Source organism: Panthera leo, chromosome D1, assembly GCF_018350215.1.
Source record: "Panthera leo isolate Ple1 chromosome D1, P.leo_Ple1_pat1.1, whole genome shotgun sequence".
NCBI lineage: Eukaryota > Metazoa > Chordata > Mammalia > Carnivora > Felidae > Panthera > Panthera leo.
The window spans coordinates 102,601,982-102,622,550 of NC_056688.1; the positions used below are offsets into that span (position 1 = coordinate 102,601,982).

The 20,569-nt window shown below is 40.8% G+C and overlaps 1 protein-coding gene across 9 annotated transcripts in view; it reads left to right on the plus strand.

Moving 5' to 3' along the window:
* Window positions 1–146: 146 nt before the first annotated feature.
* Window positions 147–20,569, plus strand: part of CTNND1 (catenin delta 1) — a 51,169-nt gene continuing 30,746 nt past the window's right edge. For 7 of the 9 annotated variants that reach the window (XM_042904654.1, XM_042904657.1, XM_042904659.1 and 4 more), the window contains exon 1: window positions 5,960–6,230. The gene's annotated coding sequence lies outside the window, so the exon portion shown is untranslated. Of the gene's footprint in view, window positions 226–812; window positions 957–3,167; window positions 3,316–5,959; window positions 6,231–20,569 lie in introns of those variants that run through there. The other 2 variants (XM_042904656.1, XM_042904655.1) reach the window with 2 other exon arrangements.

Below are 20,569 nucleotides of genomic sequence, written 5' to 3' on the forward strand. Positions count from 1 at the left end.
CGGCCAGCGCCACACACCTCGCGCTGTGGCCCTCGCGCACGGCGCGTCGCGGGGCCCGACGTCCTTCCTCCTCCCCCAGCCCGCGGGCTGACGTCTGCCTGAATACGTCATCCCCATTGGCCGAAGGCTCCTCAGGCGGCCAATCACAGGGAGAGGAGCGCTTTGGGCGGGAGGCTACGTCTCGAGGGACTTGAGGGCCGAGCCAAGATGGTCGGGCTGCAAGAGGTAGGTGGGAAGGCCCGCCCGGGAGGGTTTCTTGTGGAGGCCGTCTTGTCCCACGGCACTCGACGAAATCACAGGGAGGACAGGGTCAGGATTCCCCAGTAGGGCAGCCTCCGAGGCGGTTGAAGGACACCTCCGTCTTCCCTTTGAAGACGCTGAAGGGGCCCAGGCCCCGCTGAGGAAGGCGTCTCGGAGGAAAAAGCCTCTGGATGGCTCTCCTCGCACCTTGATCAGATCTTTCTAACCTTGATAGCTCCTTAGGCCAGGGATGTTCGGGAACAAGGCTGTTGGGCTAGTGTCTGGAATCCGGTTTTCACGGATCCCGCTCCACTAGAAACTGGTGGGACCAAGGGGGTTACGGAACTTTGGGTGTGGTGGGGCCTGCAGTGGCCTTCCAGAGATGAATTAGTTAGCGCACCTCTTGACTGGCAGCAGCTGTTTTCAGGGCTGATGTAACAAATGATTTCAAGATTAAACATTCAGAGAGAATGCCAGCCCACGTTATAAATCTAGACAGCGGCTCCCCCCCGTGTGTGTGTGTGTGTTAGGACCTGGGGCCTGGCTTCACTTCCACGCCCCGCGATGTCCAGCTCTAGGTGAAGACAGCTGAATCCAAAGCCATTGGTGACAGAGTGCGGCGAATTAAAACGGAGCAGCCTTCACGGAGGCCACCTGGAGACAGGACACGAAGATGCTTAAGACACGGGGAACCTGCAAAGGATCAGTGTAGAGAGGTGAGTAAAGTACGGTGCGCTCAAATACGGCTGTGAGTTCGAGCCCCGCGTGGGGCTCTGTGCGGACAGCTCGGAGCCTGGAGCCTGCTTGGGATTCCATGTCTCCCTCTCTCCCTCTGCCCCTCCCCTGCTCACTCTCTGTCTTTCTTCGTCTCTGAAAAATAAATAAACGTTAAAAAAATTTTTTTAAAGGTTTTTGTTGTTGTTTTTTTTTTTGTTTGTTTTGTTTTCTTGTTTTTTTATAGGATTTGAGAAGGTTGACAAATATGGGGGGATGGGGTGGATTTCCAAGTCGGGTAATATTTTCCTAGTTTGAGACCTCTGCTCTCAAGACGGAAAAAAGATCAAGGAACAGAAGACATTTTAGGTTGCAGTTATATTTTGAAGAGGAAGCAGTTCGTGAAAGGACATAAAACTTAGCAGAAGGAGGACACACAAGCAAGCAAAAAGAAAAAAAAAGAGAAGGCAGAACAATGCTTGTTTATGATATCTGTTACTGTGGAATCAAGACTTGAGTAGGTGGCTGGAGTACCAGTAGAGGTGATCCTGTGGGCTTGTAAGAAAAATATAAATATTATACCTCCTCATGAATTTATTGTTATTAGGATTAGATTAATTTTCAAGAACTGGAGAGGACTCCCTTCTTGGTTTCTGCTTTTTAAATCCAACACCATTGTAGTTAAATCTAGTGATAGTAGAATTTCTAAAGGGAATGATAAATGGCCATCCTACTCAGGGCTTCAAAAATGACAAACTTTTGATGGTAATATGTAGCCACCAGAGGGTAGAAAGGAGTAAAAATATTTTGTCTTCTTTTGTATGGATAGCTAGGGGGGTTTTTTTGGTTTTTTTTGGAGTTGAATTTTTTTTCATTTCTTCTCCTTGGCATTTATAGTTTCAGTCTATTTTAGAAGTAGAGTCAACACAGCACAGAACTCAGCCCTATATAATAACTTTAATATTTCTTATTTGTTTTTAATATTTCTTTTTTAAACACGGTATTATTTCCTAGCTCTTCCCTAATCTTTCAACGTTTTATGGTATCTTGTTTTTCTTTGTGTGTAAGTGCTGGTGGCTTGGGTGGGGGGAGTTAAACTTTGAGAGCTGTGAAACCGAGCACACTGAATGTAATACTCCATGCGGTAAAAACAAATGAAAGAAAGAAAAAAAAAAAAAAGAAAAAGCTCCGCAATAAAAAACAACCTTGTATCTCTAAACATACCCTCAATCCATTAACTTCTCCCTGTTTTCACTGTTACTACTGTAGTCCGCTTTGTATTACTGCAACTTGACCTTCAAACTAATTTCCTTGCTTTCACCCGTACCCCCTCTTTAATCCATTTGACACATAAACAGCCAGATCTTTTCAAAATCTGAGTTAGATTATGTCATTCTGCTGTTGAAAACCCTCACAGGCTTTCCTCTACCTAGGAATAAAATCAAGGGGCACCTGGGTGGCTCAGTCAGTTAGACATCCGAATATTGATTTTGGTACAGGTCCTGATCTCCTGGCTCATGGGATGGAGTCCCGCGTTGGGCTCTGTACTGACAGTGTGGGGCCTGCTAGGGATTCTCTCCCTCCTTCCCTCTCTGCCCCTCCCCCACTTGTGTGCGTGAGCACTTTCTCTCTTTCTCAAAATAAATAAATAAACATTTTAAACAAAGAATGAAATCAAACTCCTTTCTCTAACCTGTAGACTCTTTCATATTCTTATCACTCCCTCCTCATTTCGACACACTGCTGGATTCAGCATGTTTCAGCCTCACACTTGAGGACTTTGGCATTAGTAGTTACCAATGCTCCTATGTTCTTATGATTAGCTGCTTCTTCAGATTTCAACTTAAATGTCAAACTCTCTGAAGAGTTTGTCCCTGACATCCAGGGTAGAATAAGCCACGAGTCATTATTATCAGTCTTTTTTCTTTTTTTTTAAATTTTAATGTTTATTCATTTTTGAGAGAGAGAGACAGAACATGAGCAGGGGAGAGGCAGAGACACAGGGAGACACAGAATCTGAAGCAGGCTCCAGGCTCTGAGGTGTCATCACAGAGCCCCTTGCAGGTCTTGAACTCCTGGACTGCAAGATCATGATCTGAGCTAAAGTCAGACACTTAACCAACTGAGTCACCCAGGTGCCCCTATCAGTCTGTTTTAAATCTCTGCGTAGTGTTACATCTGACATTTATTAATCTTCTCTCTCCCTCCACTAGCATGTAAGCTTTCTGAGAGCAGGAAACTGGTCTACTCATTATCTTTGACATCCAGAAGGTACCTGGCTCACCGTAGGGACTAAGAATAATCCAAGTGGAACTCATCTTTTTGCTTTCGGTCACCTGACTGTAAAGAGTTTATCCCTCAGTGAGTATTGATCCTTGTGATGCTTTATTTGGAGACAGCTATTTCAGATAAATTTAAATTTTAACTTTTTCATCACTAAATTATCTTTTTTTTTTTTTTAAGTGGGCTCTCTGCGCAACGTGGGCTTGAACTCATGATCCTGAGATCAAGAGCCCCATGCTTTACTGACTGAGCCTGTCTCATGCTTTACTGACTCAGGCATCCCCTGAGTTATCTTTTTTGGTTTGTATATAACTTTATTTCGAATGTTATCTACAAATTCGTTACTATAAAATGACTTGCCCAGGATTACATAACTAGTAAGCCAAGAGACTTCATTCACTCACTCATCCGTTGCTAAATACGAGACATTAGGCTGAGCTCTGGGGTACACCATGAGCTAGAAAGATGCCATTCATGTCTTCATGGAGCTCATCTTCTGGTGAAGGAGACAGGAAAACACACACACTAAAGGAAGGCAAAATACTTGCAAGTTTTTAGTGACGATGTGAAGGAAACAAGACCAATCCATCGCTAGAAAAACATAGAATATTCTAAAATGTGGCTCTGATCTAGAGCCACGAACATTTCTTGTGCTGGTTGTTTTCCTTTGGCAGTCATCTTTGGCTTTTGAACTTGCTATGGAGGACCAGGAATACTAGATGGAAAGAGAAGTAGAAGATGTGATAAGATAGTAAGAGAAGGTTCCTAGATAATGAGGGTTAAAGTTCGTGCATGTCTCTGTTTAATGTATTAATTTCCCAATCTAGTTAGTTTGTTTAAAGCCCATCAAACAAGTGCTGTGATGCCTGTTTGGTCTTCTAGCCATTCTGAGAGAAATCCTTTTTTGGCCACTTTAGACCAGATATGAGGGGGTGGATAATGACTAGATTGCCTGATTAGAAGGGCACATTCATGCTGAGGAGTAGAATTCCAGTTTAAATAGATAAGGAAAGGTCAGATTATGGTTACTAAGGGTGACTTTAATGTATTGAGTGAGTAAACGTGGCACCTTGAAAGCAGATGAGGAACTTGGCTTTTATCCTGACCACAGTGTAGGGTGATGGAAAGAGCATGGGCTTTGGAGTCAGATCAATGAGGGGACCACTTCTTAGCCAGACGAACTCAGGCAAGTTTCTTCAGCTTGCTGAACCTTGATTTCCTCATTTGTGAAATGGTGGTAATACTATCTCCATGGTGGTGTTTTAGAAGTCAGAGATAATGAGTGCAAAGTGCCTTTCACATGATAGATGCTCTGTCATTGTTTGCTATTATCGGGCAATGGTGAGCCACTGTAGGTTTTGGGAGAGGGTAGATACTGGTAATAATAACTCATTCTTAGTGAGTTTATATTGTATACTGTATGTTGCTTTAAGAACTTTATATGTGTTTTGATTCTCACAACAGTACTGTGAGAGATATAGTTATTATCTCCTCTTTATAGTTAAGGAAACAGAGGCTCTGAGAGATTATATAATTTGTTCAAGGTCACGTAGGAATACATTTACTTAAGTATGCTTGCAGGGAAGGAAGGTTTGAAGCCAGGCAGTCTGACTGCAGCACCTATGCTCTTAACTATTACTCTAGATTATGAAAACTTTATGAAGATTCATTTGGCAGCAGTCTATAGGCAGATTTTTCAGTAAGAGTAAAAAAAGGAAATTTTCAATTCATCATTATCATTTTTCTTTAGTAACCACTGAATGACCATAAAATGCTAGTCTTTGTCAAACATGTAAAAAAAAAAAAAAAAATCCAATGTCTGTCCTTCATGGCCTAACAGTGTAAGAGCATATTAAGGATCATTTGCAGCTCAGAAAAAGAATACCTGTATAATCCTTTATGTGGGTTAAATGTAAAAAGAGAATGTATGAACTAGATCATCATAAGCTTGAAGTGCACAAAGAAACTGAATTTTCTTAAAGTGAGACTTTTTCTTACACATGCTGTTATCTCCTCTAAATATATTTCTTACTGAATTCCATTTATTCTCCCCCTCAAACCCACATTTTTTTGATTCGGGGACAAATGGGAAGACAGTGATTTTCTTTAACAGCCCAGTGGGATACAGCCTCCTACCAGTTGAAAGTATAGACACGAAAAACTGTTAACAAGTCCAACATCTATTTTTTTTCTCCTTAGCTATAATGCAGTTAAACGCAAACACCGAAATTGAGAGTTTACCTCAGATATTCCCTACCATCCAATCAATACATAGCGGTCCTGTTTCTAGGATTTTTCTCTCCTTCCCTTCCTGTCTTCTTTTGGGAAAATGCTTTGGGGTTGAAAGCAACAAACCAAATAGCAGCAGGCAAATCAAATCAGCTCTTCTCTTATTTCCCTACCCGGAAAGGAAGGGAGAGGAAGCAAGAACCCCACCATCAAAGAGAACTGGAGCTTAGGCGTGCCATCCCAAGGAGCCCTTGTTCCTTCGGCCCCCCCTGGAGCTCTGCAGTAATTCCTCAGAGATTGTGTAGTCTCCACTTTAAATATAAATATATATATAAAACTTCCCCCTGTCTCTTTCTCTCCTCCTCTCTCCTTTTTTATTTTTTTAATTTCCTATAATAAAGTTTCCTATTGGATAAAATCAGCTCCCTGATTTATGCCTGGCTCCTATTGGAAGTTCTCAGGGGCTGACATCACTTAGGAAAGCGAGGGGGTAGGGCTGCCAGATCAGTTTGTCACCACCCAGGCTCCCTAGCCTTTGGCTGGGTGCAACTTCCATTTTAGGTGTTGGATCTGAGAGAAAAAAAAAGGAGAGAGAGAGAGAGAGAGAGAGAGAGGGAGAAAGAAGAGCAGGAAAGATCCTGATCCTGAAAGGAGGAAGAAGTGGCGAAAAATCAAGTACCCTGCTGGATTTGTCTTTCTCAGCACATTGACGAAGCCTTGGGTTTCTTTCTTAAAGGACTGGTTTTTAGAAGTCCACATTTGAGGTGTGTGCCTTTTTAAAAAATGTGTGTACAGACGGGTGAAGGAGGATAAGCCAAGTCGAATTTTTGTCTTACGGTAACCAGAGGGAAGTTAAAAACGAGAGCTTCTGCTGTGCTGACGGGTGACTTTTAAGCAATTGTTATTTTTTCTTTCTACTTACTTTGGGGGAATTTTGGTATTTTATTAGATTAAAAAGTAAAATATTCAAGACCCAGAAACAAACTTGTAAGCTCTCTCTAACATAGGGAGACGAATAGATCCAGAGGGGTGAGAGCAAATTTACATTTACATGTAAATTTACATTTTTGTATGTTGTTTGATTTTATGTTTTCTTCTGGTGTTCAGCTAACAAACTTCTATTTTCAGAGCCCAAACCAAAAGTTCGGTTTTTTGGCATGTTGCGTGTGGGTTGGGAAAGGAATTTGTCCGGGTTGGAAGCTAGTTATACAGATGGTTCTTCGTATGTTTCAAAACTTTTCTCCCCCTTTATCATTAGATTTGTGGAAGTGGAAAGTTGTAGGGAGCTTTGCAGCTTAAATGGTGGTGTTTTTTCCCCCAGAGAGTTTGAACGGCCCAGCTCAGTTCCAGCCCTGCTGTTCCTGGGTGGATCCCTCTTTCACTTTTCCAGGTGCGGTGGGTGGGAGCCTCATTCTCCTGCGAGACGTAGCCTCCTTACTTTGCTTTATAAAAGAAAACAAATGGGTCCATGTTAACCAAATTGCCATTTCTTTCTCCCTAAGACTACATTTGATGACAAAGATTTGTAGAGGTGTTACATGTTCAGTTTGCAAGTACCATAACGTTTGGTGTATGTGCTTAAAGGGATAAGGAAATTCTAATGCTTTTTAACTTCACCTGAATAAAGTGGCAACACACCTGGAAATATTTGTGCCTTCTGAAAGGGCCTTGGATCAAATAAGGTGAGGTTAAGAGAAAACATTTAACGCAGACTTTAGTGTTGAGAATGCATTTGAGAAAGTACAACAGGAATAATTATTTTTTAACTCAACTGAAAGTCGTTTTTTGGAGGTCAGTTTTTGGTTTGGTTAATTTGCCATGAAATAAAAAATATGTACGAGCCGAAGGCCCGTGACTGCTTTCATATACTTAATCTTAAGATTTGTCTTTTCTTTTTGCAAATCCATTCTTCCAAAAATACTGTTTCTAGATAATTACATAGCCAACTCATCAGGAGCTGAAAACTGAGTATTCTCTTCTTTCTCTCTTTGAAAATGCGCATCGGTCTGAAAATTAGAGCTGGAATAGATACTGCCCTGATTGTAACAAGATAGGCCTTAATAGATAAGCTGCCCTTTAGCTTTAAACTGGTATGTATCTTTAATAGTCCCCTGATTTCGTGCCCCCCTCCCATTCTTTTTGGACTACAACACTTCCTTGAATTTCTTTTCCAGAATGAGAGTATTTCTTGAAGGATGATTTCATCCTGGTGAGGTTGTGGCTTCCGAAGAAACAACTTTGTTCCTTCTTTTAATCTAATCTATGCGAGGGCTACAGTCAAATTTTGATGTCTGGATCTCATAATTATAGCAAGTGCAGCAACAAAGAAAAAAGATAATGTGTACAGTCTGTTCGACTATACTTCTTGCTTGAGAGAAAATTTGGAAAATATTAAACGTTTTCTCTGCCTTGACTCCAGCCTAGGGGAGGTTTCTTGGTGGATCTTTGGAGGGTTGGTCATGTTGCTGCCAGAGTGTCGGTTTCCCACTCAACCTTTAGGGGGAGGGATGAGGGAATCTGAAGAAGGAGTACAAAGGCAGTTTGAAAATAGGTTCTGGATGACTGAGTGGTGGTGATTTGGGTCCAGCTTTAAATACTGGGCTTTGTGTAGCTGCAGTGAGCATCCTAGTAACTAGCGTCCAGGAATATTTATTTCCACGACTGAGGCTTTGTTTTGACTGGTGTGTACTATAGAGCCTTTTGGTTGATAAGATGGAAGATTTGTCTCTTACCTCACCCCTACTAGTTCTTTCAGGAAATATAAGGGGTGCAAATAAGTAAATCTTTAATTTTTTGTTTTGCTCCTCATTGTGGTTTTGGGATAAAAAATGCCGAGTAAGTATGAGTTGTGCAGATTTTTCTTTTTTTGTTTGACTCCTATATACTGTTGGTTTCTTTGTTATACGACTAAGGTATGGTCTGTGTGTTCCAGGTGGGTGTCTCTTTTGGGTGGTTAGAGTTCTACTGCCTTTCTTAGGGTTCCAAATTATGGAGAGTCGCAGGGGCTAGGATATGTTCTCTCAGTATAAAAATTGGGACTATTGTAGATTTTTTTTAAAAAAAAGCTCGGAGTAATTGCAATTCAGCCTTAGGTTTATGAGGTAGTTGCTCTCTAGGGATGGGTGAGACAGGACGGATGCAAATAAATTAAGCATAGATCACTATTCAATTGGAATAACAAAATGATTAGCTCTGTATAATTTATTGCTTTCTATTTTAGTACCCAGTGGTCCCCTGTTACTTCCAGCCCTTTCTCCCCGCCCCCTTGTTTTTTTTTTTTTTTACTGCATGCTAAGCATTTTGCATAAACTATTTACTTAATTTCCCACCACTGTTTTTGTTGTTGTTTTTTAAGGACTGTGAGCCTCAGGGAAGCTGAGGTTTGCTGAAAAATCTCACTGCCAGTAAGTGGCCAAGGCCAGGATTAAACCCTCCTCTGACTAACTACAAAGTCCATGGACTTAGCCACTAATATACTACCATTCTCCAGAGAGAATAGAAACAAGAGCCAGAACTAAAATGAGCCCTTGCTAGAGGCAGGAGTGTTTAATTTTGCAGAGTGCCAGTCCCCCACTTAGAATTCCAACCCCCTGCATGTTGGAATAATATATGTAAAAAATCCATTTTCCATAAGCCCCACAGGGACCTGAATATGCTAGAATGGATATTACCTCAGTCTTTAAAACTGGGATCTTCCCATATGCCTATTATTGCTATCCTGACTTCTTGAACTTACCGGAAATGCCTCCAACTTTGATTATCAGTGAAATTTCTTCTTCTAGAGAATTTGCAGGCATATGGTTTGGAATGATATTGGCAACTTGCAGGGAGAGGCTTGTAACGGTAGCTCAAATAATGTTTATCACACTGTGTTAAAGTTGTCTACTTCTTTTTGTCTTTCCTTCTAGACTGTGAGACTGTCTTCTATGTCCTCTTAGCACCTGCTTTAGTGTCAAGTATATATCTCAGTGTCAGTAAGCCTTGGTTAAATAAGGCATTTGATGGGAATCACTGAGGGATTTTGTGGGGAAGACTGAAAGGAAGTCGAGGTGGGGAGCAGAACAACCTCGATTAACAAAATCACAGTGTAATTTAGAAGCTTCTGCTGTAGTCAGTAGTTTCAACCTTTTACACATTTCCTACCTCCCATTTTTAAATGAAGTTTCTGGAAATAATCAAAGATTTAACATTTTAATCAAAAAAATAAAACACCTCTTTTCTGGATGAGCTGTCAGGTTCCAGACAGGGTAGTGTAAAAAGTAGTGTAAAGGGTAGTGTAAAAAGTAAGGATCATAACATTTCATAATCTAGGTGGCTATTAACTTCAACCACTGAAACCTTAAATATAGCCACTATCTAGGGGAGAGGAACTTCTTACCTGGAACTTACTAGGGCAGCAGCAGGAAAGTATTGCTTTCCGACATGTTAGAATTGAGTGTTTTTTATACTAGTTAATGAAAACATAAAAAGCTTGGGATGATAGTTTTGAACATCAGTGTTCCAAAGAAAGTATGTTCGGATATCATTGTACTTTTTTGTCAGTGCTTCTGCTATGAAACTTCAGATTTTGTTCAAGTGTATTGGGAAGTATGAGTTTAAGAGAACCCAAATTAATTTTCATGGGTAATGTAGAACAATAGTAACAGGAAACTGCCTAAAGGAATGATTCCTAGGTTATCAGTATGTGATTTCATGTTCTCTTCCATTGCACAAGGATTAAAATGCCATGAAAAGCTAAAATAGGAATTGCTCTGCCGAAAATGCAGCTGACTGCAAGGTTTCCAATAGAGAGCATCAATACGGCCTGGCAGGGACATAGTAAGGAGAGAACTGATATTCTGGTTAGAACTAACGAGGGGGAAATAAGGGTATGGATTGATTTGTATTTGGTTATATTATATAATATATTTTGGGGAGTAACTGTCCGCACTCCATTCTATTTGGAATTGAGTGTCATTGGTTATTAAATATTAAGCACTGAGAATGGAGCCCACAGTTACTGTTATGGTTCAGGGACAGTGTTCTCCATTTTTAGGGCCACTTCCTCTGCAGTGAGTCCTTCAGTCTGACTGGAGTGGCGTGGGCAATTTAGATCAGACATTTAGTGGGGACATTATAAGGATCCAGAGTTTTTTCTTAAAGCCTTCTTTGCTGGCCAGCAGGTAATTTGGTCATCACTTTGGCAAACTATGTCCCATTACATGATAAAAGCAACCTTGAACTTTTAATTTTTTTTAAGTTTATTTATTTTTGAGAGAGAGACAGAACAATTGGGGGAGGGGCAGAGAGAGGAAGAGAGAGAATCCTAAGCAGGATCTGTCTGCACTGTCAGCACAGAGCCTGATGCCGGGCTCGAACTCACGAACCGTGAGATTATGACCCAAGCTGAAACCAAGAGCCGGAAGTTTAACCGACTGAGCCACCCAGGCATCCCTCAACTTTTAATTTTGAAAAAATGTTGAACTTAGAGGAAAGTTGCAAGAATGGCACAAGAACTCCAGTATACCCTTTAGTCACCCAGACACCCACAGTTAACCTTTTGCCACGAATGTTTTATTTTTCTGTATTTTTTGATCGATATGCTGACTGGACAGGGAATTTCCAGTCTGAGAGTTCCACAGATATGGAGAGTCAAGGCAGTGTAGCATAGTGGTTAAGAGCATGGATCCCTGAGCTGGACTACCCGAGTTCAACTCTTGCTCTGCCATTTCAACTCTTGCAATAGTGGGTAGATTGTTTGGTCACTCTATGCCTTTGGCTCTGTCAGTAAAATGAAAACAATAACATAATCCATCTCATAGAATTGTTGTGATGCCTAAATGATTTAATATATCTAAAATTCATCGAATGGTGCTCAGCTCATGGTAATGCCTTGTAAGTTTTTGCTATTAGAATGGATGCTTTAAATGAATTCAAACATCATTTGTCTGTTGGACTAGATACCCTTTAAGGTACTCTATGGTATGGATGTTTGTATTATGGAATAAATGGGCTTCCTGGATGAGTAAGCTAACTCTTTTTTTTAAAGATATTTTAAGTAATCTCTACCCCCAAGGTAGCGCTTGAACTTACAACCCTGATATCTTGCATGCTCTACCGACTGAGCCAGCCAGGCACCCCAAGCTAACTTTTTTTAACAGGAAAAATGGTGTCTAATAATAGACAAGTTTGGGGAGTTATATGGGCAAGGTTGTCCAAAATTTAGGGATGGATAACTTTTAATAAAGTAAAGTGAGGCATTAGTGGGGGAAGAGAAACAGGTGGCAAAGCTTGAATATCTTACGGTAATTTCTTCAGAGACTTGGAAACATTAGGGGAAAAGAAGGTTTCTCCCATCTTTTCTATCTACAAGAGATAAAATTCTAGCATTCAAGGGTAAACTTTCTTTAATTTTTCAGAGACTGGACTGGAAAAGCTTTGGTTGGTTTATTATTTTTGACTTTGGACCAGATTGTTTACCTTGAAGTTTTGGCCAACCAGGATTTTGTAGGACAATATTCAGCTATGAATGGTTGTATAGAAAACTCCATAGAAATAAAGGCAGGCTTTTACTATCTTTTTTCTTCAAATAAATTCCCCTTTTATGTTCAGGAAAATTCATTCTCTATTTTCAACCCCTATTTATGGACATTTGTAAAACTGGGGTGTGTAGAAATTGTGAGTTCATTAATGCATCCTGTGAGAAGTGTGCTTAAGAAAGAGGTCTGCTTTTGTATGCGGAAAAGCCAAACTGTGGCCTGTGGGAAATGTATATTTGTCAGAGGCAGGCTTGCCTGGAAATTTCTAGGTTTCTTCTGGCTGAAGGTTTTCCTTCCCCTCATACTAACTGACCCATGAAACTAATGTTCTGAATAGTATTTTAACTAATTTCTGTTGGCACTTCATAGCTTCCCATCATAGCTCCCCACCCAACTCTTTGCATTTCTTTAAACCCACATTTCCCTCCACTGATTGCTCTACACTTTCTCCTTTTTATTTGCTTTCCTGACCTCTGGTGTTCCCTGTCTTTTCTCCTGAGGTTGGTAGTCTTTTTGGTCATTGCTTTGCCTCACTAACACTTAATATGGAAGAAGTTTCTGATTCTTATCATAGAATAAACTACACTCATGCTAAAGGTACAAGTATTAGGATACTGCTTCTGGTTTCTTTCAGTTAGGTGTAGATTAGGGTAAATTGTGATTCAAGAAGATCTCTTATAATGATGCAGATTAGTTTTGGGGCGCCTGGGTGGCTCAGTCAGTTAAGCATCTGACATTGGCTCAGGTCATGATCTCGCAGTTCACGGCACAGGTTCAAGCCCCACGCCGGGCTCTGTGCTGACAGCTCACAGCCTGGAGCCTGCCTCAGATTCTGTCTCCCTCTCTCTCTGCCCCTCCCCTGCTCGTGCTCTATCTCTCTCTGTCTCTCTCAAAAATACATAAACCTTAAACAGGTTAGTTTTTATCTTTTTGATTTTCAGATTCCATCCACATTTACCAATTAATTACTCTCTTTCATTCTATTGGCAGTAGAGCGAAAAAAATACATACTTTTCTAAGAGTAAATTAATAGTTTTGTGTGTAGCTTCCCATGTCGTTCTGCATTGGAATGCAGTAGCACATTGAGAGATTGCTTTGCGGAGTGAAAAGATTTTTGTTTTAGGGAGCTTATATTTTAAGAAACCAAAATATATTCTGATGGTTGAGGACATAAGACCTTGTTATAGAAACTAGGTCAACTTTTCAATACTTTTATCAAAGCACCTACAGTTTCCATGTCTTTGCAAGTGAAGTGAATCTCATTGAAACAAAGTAGCTTGTGTATATTCAGCACACTTTTAAAATAGAGTAGTCTGTTTTAAAGGAAAAATTGGTGCCAATCTGATTTGTTTCCACGGTTTCTTTGCTGGAGTAAGGGAGGTTCTGTAACCTCTCTGTTCTGCTCTCCATTGACTACGTTGTAAACCAGGGCAGAGTTGGCCATTTGAATGTCTATCCTGCTGAAGGTCAGCCAAATCTGCAGGTTAGGCTACAGGAGACCCCAGTTGATGGGCCTAAGATCACAATTAGGACATAGTTACATTAAATGGAAATCAAAGATGTCATTAAGTGTGTTTCCTGAATTAAGCAGCATCACAGGTCTTTGAAAAAGAGAGCTCCCAACAGTAAGCATGAATCTTTTTACTCTTTCCTATTTTTCTTTTTAAAAATTGCCTTCTTAGGCAATTCTATTTTAAGAAAACATGACAGCATTCTTTCTTTGTCCCATCCTATCTTACTACCTTACATGAGCTCTTACATGAGCATGTAAAAAATATCTATTTTGTACCCATTCATAAGACTCAGAAGACAATAGATAGCCCAACATATTAATTGAAAGAGTAAAATGTTGGGGTGCCTGGCTGGCTCAGTTGGTGGGCTGCATGACTCGATCTCAGGGTTATAGGTTTGAGCCTTATGTTGGGTGTGAAGATTACCTTAAAAAATCTAAAAAAAAATATTTAAAAAAAAATGAGTCAATTGCTTTGCACATGTATATGTCACCCTCTTGGTATAGAACTTTATTGCTAAAAACTTTTTTGGCAGCAGAAGGGCAGGATTTCTTTACTCCAAATATTTAGTTGTAACAATACAAGAGTATCTTTTTAAATCTCCTAACAAGATATGAATAAACCTCTGTGTGCCTAAGTGTATACTCTTAAAAAATATAGAAAGAAAAATGAACAAAGTTGGTTTATTTTTCTAAAATTTAACTTTTTGTTTTCATTGGAAGAGTGAAACATCTTCATTCATTTAAAAGAAATTTGAGGGGAGCCTGGGTGGCTCAGTCGGTTAAGTATCCAACTTCGACTCAGGTCATGATGTCACAGTTTGTGAGTTCAAGCTCCACATTGGGCTCTGTTGTCAGCATGGAGCCTGCTTCAGATTCTCTGTCTCCCTGTCTCTCTGTCCCTCCTCTGCTCATGTGCTCTCAAAAATAAACATTAAAAAAATTTTTTTTTAAATAAAAGAAATTTGAGAACCTGCTGTATGCCATGCACTGGAATATAACAGTACATCAGACCTCACAGAGTTTACTTTCTAGTTGGAAGAGACGGATAATAAATAAGCAAGTAAATGTATAGTATGCTAGAGTGTGTTCATACTATTGAGGAAAAAATAAAGCAGAATACAGAGTGGTGAATAAGAAGTACAAGGGTAAAGTAAGGTTTTTAAATGTATACTGAGAGTGGTCAGGGAAGTCTTCACTTAATAAGGTATGTTTGAGAGAGACCTAAAACATATTAGGGTGAAGTCATGTAGATATGAGTAGAATGTGTAAAGGTCCTGAGGTTGGTTGTTACCAGTGAGCAAGAAAGATGAGAGGAATAGTAGATCTGTTCAGAGAGGTTCAATGGGTATGTGTTGTGGGGAAGAGGGGACAATTTAATTTAGGACCTTGTCGTGCACTGTACAATACAAAAAAAGTCTTCTTCAGACCACAGGGACAACAAATGGTAACAATTTTTTGTGTGTTCTTTGTAAAGAGTTGAGGCAATACCTGACCCAACTTCTATCTTTGTCCCATTGCAGAAGTTCCATGTGAGTATAGTCAGCACATAATTTGCAGAGTAGCAGATTTTGCATAGATTGATGACCCTTGTCTTGGAGAATATAATAGTAGGGCAGCTACTTAGAATAAGCTTGTATGCGTTTGGGAAGTGAGACAAAAATTTCCTCCCTAGAGATGTATTTCTCCACCTTCTTATCTACATAGTCGATTTTCTATGAACAGGAGAAGTGACAGCCTTACATCTGGTACAGTTTCTTTTTGAGTACATTTGTGCTTTGGTTTATGACCAAATATGCCTGCCCCACTTATCTGTTGCTTTTCTCTTTGTTCATTTGATCAAAAAGCCCCTGCTTCCCCAAAGCCCTGATCATTGGGATTTAATGGCTTCAGGGATCTTGTTGTAGGTCACCATTTTCATATTTCTGTTTTGCTCATGGGAGGAGATATTCATCCCTGATAACTGTTTTCCCTTTTTCCATATGTATGTTTAAGCATTAAGGGTTATTAAAGCATATACTGAGCTGGTTGGCCTGGTTGACTTTGGTGGGATTGAGGAATAAGCACCAACTATTTAGTGATCGATGTTCTGTGGCAACCACACATGGGAAAGTAAAAGGATATTTGATTACCAAGAGTACTTGTGTCTTGAATCACCATTCTAACTTTCCCTCTCACGATAATCTTGTTTAGCTAGTCTGTCCTTCAGTGAAAGAATCTCTGTCTCCCTCTCTCTCAGTTTGGAGTTTAGCTCTGCAACTTGACCTGGTTACCCTCTGTCCTTCTTTTTAATTATACCTAGTTGTCATCCTGTTACTTAATATCATCCTTGGGAGATGACCTCAATCAGGAAACATTTATTTCCCTTCCATCCCCTTCTCTGGTCAAGTAACTGTATCCTCTTGCATAGGAAATACTCTAGGCAATCACAGATCCCCCAAATTTTGAAGTCGCTTTAAATAACTGCTTGATATGTATTACTTCAGCATTCAAAGATGTTTGTAGTTGTCTTGAAAGTATGCTTTTTAGTGGCATTCTTTTTTCCTAAATCTTTAGTGACACATGCTTCCTGTGGAAATATTTCTCTTTATGGTTCTTCTAAAAACATTTTGCTACTCACTTGCTCTTACTCAAACCAGAAGTTAAAGTCACTTGCTTGAATAAATGTCATAGATAACATTTGAATCCAGAGTTTCTGATTATTTCTGTTCTATTGTCAACTGGGCTAGAATTATCTGGGGTCATGAATGCTAGATATGCGACTTTAGACTTCTTTTGGGATATATGGAACCAATCTTTGAAAATGTTGGCACAGTTCTTTGTTTCTTGGAGGAAAATTAAACCAAATCAGTTTTTAAAAGTTCATTTATTTATTTGGAGTGAGAGAGAAGGGGGCGGAGAGAGAATCCCAAGCAGGCTCCATGCTGTCAGTGCTGAGCCCAATGTGTACTCCATCTCACTAACAGTGAGATCCTGACCTGAGCTGAAGTCAAGAGTCAGAAGCGCAACTGACTGAGCCACCCAGGCGCCTCTAAACTAAGTTGTTTTAAAAATAATCAGGGTTGTCCAGTCTACAATGTAAACAGGGATATCCTCCAATGTAGGAGCTCAGGATTCTAAAAAATGAGATAATTCTTTCTAGGTTCTGAGTCTAGAATATAGGATTTAGGACGGTGTCATTCTAGTCATTCTTATATTTAAACCCAGGCTTTCAAAGAGTCACTAATCCGGCTTGGAATAATGATCTGAGCTGTCTGGTGAACAGCAGAGCAGGCCCAAATCCTATATTTAATAACCAGTGCCCTTTCTGCTGGAGGAGTGTGGTGGCCAGAGGGTTGTCAGTGATAGGCTAGTACAGTGGTCCCAGCAGCTATCAATCACTTTGAGAGCTTTTTAAAAGCATAAATTCCTAGGCATTCTCTCTAGAAATTGAAGTATAAGGGGTGAGGAGGTAGATTTGGGCGATAATATTTTTTTTTGTATTTTGAATTTAAAAACTTTTCATTTTTAAAAATGTTTATTATTTATTTTAGAGAGAGAGAGAGAGAGAGAGAGACAGAGCACGAGCAGGGGAGGGACAGAGAGGGAGACACAGAATCCAAAGCAGCTACAGGCTCCCAGCTGTCAGCACAGAGCCCGATGCATCGAAGTCAGACCCTTAACCGACTAAGTCACCCAGGCACTCCAATTTTTTTTTTAAGTTTATTCATTTAAGTAATCTCTACACCCTACATGGGGCTCGAACTCCTAACCCTGAGTTCAAGTCGCACGCTCCTCTCACTGAGCCAGCTACGTGCCCCAGAAATTATATTTAAAATAACTTTTTTAAATGTTTATTTCTTTTCGAGAGAGATAGTATGAGCAGGGGAGGGGCAGAGAGAGGGAACAGAGGATCCAAAGTGTGCTCCGTGCTGACAGCAGGGAGCCCTACGTGGGGCTTGAACTCATGAACTGTGAGACCTGAGCTGAAGTCCCAACACTTAACTGACCAAGCCACACAGGTACTAACCTCCAGCCCCCCCCCCCCCCCCCCCCCCCCCCCCCCGCCAAGATTGTATTTTTCTAAAAAAAGCTTCCCAGGTGATTCTGATCACTCAGGTTTGAGGACCATAAAACCTGAACGTTTTGAGTTAAGCTGCATATCTATGTGATTTCTCACATGGGTGGTTATTTAATTAGAATGAGAAGTAGACAAGAATAGTTTGTGGTAGTGGACTTGGTGAGAAGGTGGCTAATTTGAAGTTTTCTACGTCTGTATCTATCCTGTATTGTTTTGTAATTACAGATGCCACCGCCTGATTTGGGGGTTATGCCAGCACTCAGCATGGTATGGAGGACTTGCCTGTTGTGAGGGAAGGGAAACTTTTGGACCATATCTCCATTTTCCCCTCTCCATTTTGAAATTGTGGAACAAATTCAGGAGAGGATGTTCTCGTTGAAACTCAGCTGGACAATTTGTTTAAATCTCCACAGGAAGGGCCATTGTTACTTCCTGTCTGAAAAGGAAGTGCTGGCTTCCTTCCCTTCCTCCTTGGCTAACTCAGGCCAACTTCAAATATGGGTGGGGGAGGGGCTGATCACGTTAATAGTCTTGACCGGCTACCCATGCCTCGGGAAATCATTGTTCAGCTGTGGAAACCTAATGTTCATTCCCTTCTTTCCTAATTTGAAATGTGGAGACGGGTGCAGTGTGGGCTCTTGTCTCCTTGCCCTTGTGTGAGAGGCCTGAGCTGGGTTTGGCGGTTGCAGTCCAGGAAGCCTCCCAATCTCCCAGGCATTACTTTACATTCAACCTTCTACCTCCCCTGTATTCCCTGACATTTGAAAGTAGATCAAGGAGTTGTAGGGAAGAAACTGAAATCCATTTGACACTGAGGAGTAGGTTGCAGAAAGGAGAACATAATTGGGCAGAAGGGAGTGGGTGACAAAGGTTTCTTATTTTTAAATTGAGCCAAGAAAACATTCCTTCTAAGTGGGGCCAGTTGGCACTCTTCCTGCTATTTTAGTCCAGGCTTCTCCTTCCTACTGGCTAGTCAATTGTATTAAGTGTTTGATGTGAGTTTGAACTGTGGTCTCTGGGGTTGGGGGGAGGGAGAGTGGTGGAAACAGCTGGTGCCTTCATCAAGCTATCTCAATTACGCTTCTTTTCAGAGTGTTTGGGGGTGGGAGGGGTGGAGGAATTGGATGTATGTTAGCAGAGCCCCAGCAACTCCCATGTAGTGGGATTGGATTGTCAGGCACTCTTAATACCATGTGGGATGTTGGCTAGTTGGAATGTAACTAAACCTTTCTCAGTCACATTCTTTTCTCTGCCTCCCCTCCCTCTAATTCTTTCAGCTTTGGGCCTGATTTGGAAAGGGGTATGTGGGAAGTTAGATAGCAAAACAGATTCATGCTTTTCTAACCATTGAGTATTCAGCTAAGTCTTGGGCCCCTCCATTGACTTTCTTCTTACCCATTCATTATTCCATTGGTTGGGTTTTTGAAATATGTCTGCAAACAGCCAGAGATACAATTAGAACCAGGACCTTTGGTGAAGTCATGATGAATTGTAATCGGTTGGCTATATTGGTCTCCTTCCCTCCCTCACACCCTGGGGTGACTGTATTTCTGAGTCAGCACGGCTTTTCTGTTTCACCTGCTCAATTTGAGGCAGACAACCTGCCTAGCATCCTTTTGGAGCATTAGCAGGAGTACTGATAATGGGTGTATCCAGTTCTCTGTCTGGGATGAGTCTTTGACAACCCTGTTTTTTTTTTTTTTTTTTTATAGGTATCCCAGAAAACTCCCCCACTAGATTATTTTTTTATCTCTTTTTTGTATAACTACCTCACACGATATTGCTTAACTGAGTGATGTATTTGGCCTGGGCTGTGATGAGGGAGAATGGGACAAGAATACATTAACAGTTGTTACTACTTTTTCAGTTATTCTTGAGAGAAAAAGGGAGTTCGTCTGATTCAGTGCTAGGTGAGAGATCTTAAACTTTTTTTGTGTATGCTTCAGTGATAGAATAGAGTTTGCAGTGAGTAGGCTCTACTGTTGAAGTTCTGTTCTAAAACACAGTGTTAAGTGCCCACTTTGCTACCCAGCTCTAGAATGGCTGACTCTTGTGTATATTCCTCCCCACCTGGTTATGTCAGATTCAGATATTGGCTACTTCCTTCTAAGTTGTGTTGTTTCAGACTTAGGCTCCTTTTGTATCATATACTAATCGAAATCAGTGTTCAGCCCAGAGTACTTCTAGCAGATCCAAGAAGAAGGATAAAGGAGTTTGTAGGAAAGCAAAGGAGGAGAAAAGCTGAGAAATGATAACATATTACTAGTTCATTGACTGGAATGTCACCTGGTTGAAGGACTCTGGGCTAAGCCTGTGCTGTGCTTTATTCAAAGGGAATTGAGCCCTGTGGGCAAAGGGTGTTACTTTGGATTTCAAGACTCTCTGGCTAATAGATTAGCTTGACTTCTATCTGCATCTTTGCTTCTGGGGTTTTGGGCTAACCTCCATGGGGTTTGTACAAGATAATAGAAGAATGTATCATTTATCCCATTCTTGGAATTAGCTGAGGACCCTTATTAGAAAGGGAGACTTTTTTTTTTTTTTTTTTCTTTTTCTGAAGAGGTTCCAAATCTACAGGCCCTGACCCACTCCGGGGGAGCAGTGAACAGGAAAAGGTTGCGGTCTTGACCGCTTTGCCACCAGAACTACTGTGCAATACTTGGCTACATCTCATTCCCTGGGGAAGCGGAGAACTTTGCTCCCAGCACCTGCTGGTGCTTATCCTGCCCCTTTGTAGGGTGGAGTCTTCTGCCTTTGTTTGTTCTCTGTGAGGCCTCTAGGAATCAACTTTATGCTTGTGGGGAAAAGGGCTTGAAAGACTTTGAAAAATGGGTGATAGAGAAGGTGACAGAAGATGTGTTTTAAAGTAGTTCTCCAGGTGGGAATGTTCTATTGACTGAATCCAGAGCAGCAATCCGATTGCCATAGTGAAGTTCTCTTTGGGATGTATCACATGTAGCTGAACTGAATATAACAGCAACAGTAGCTCTAACATCCCCAATGCAGTGCCTCCAA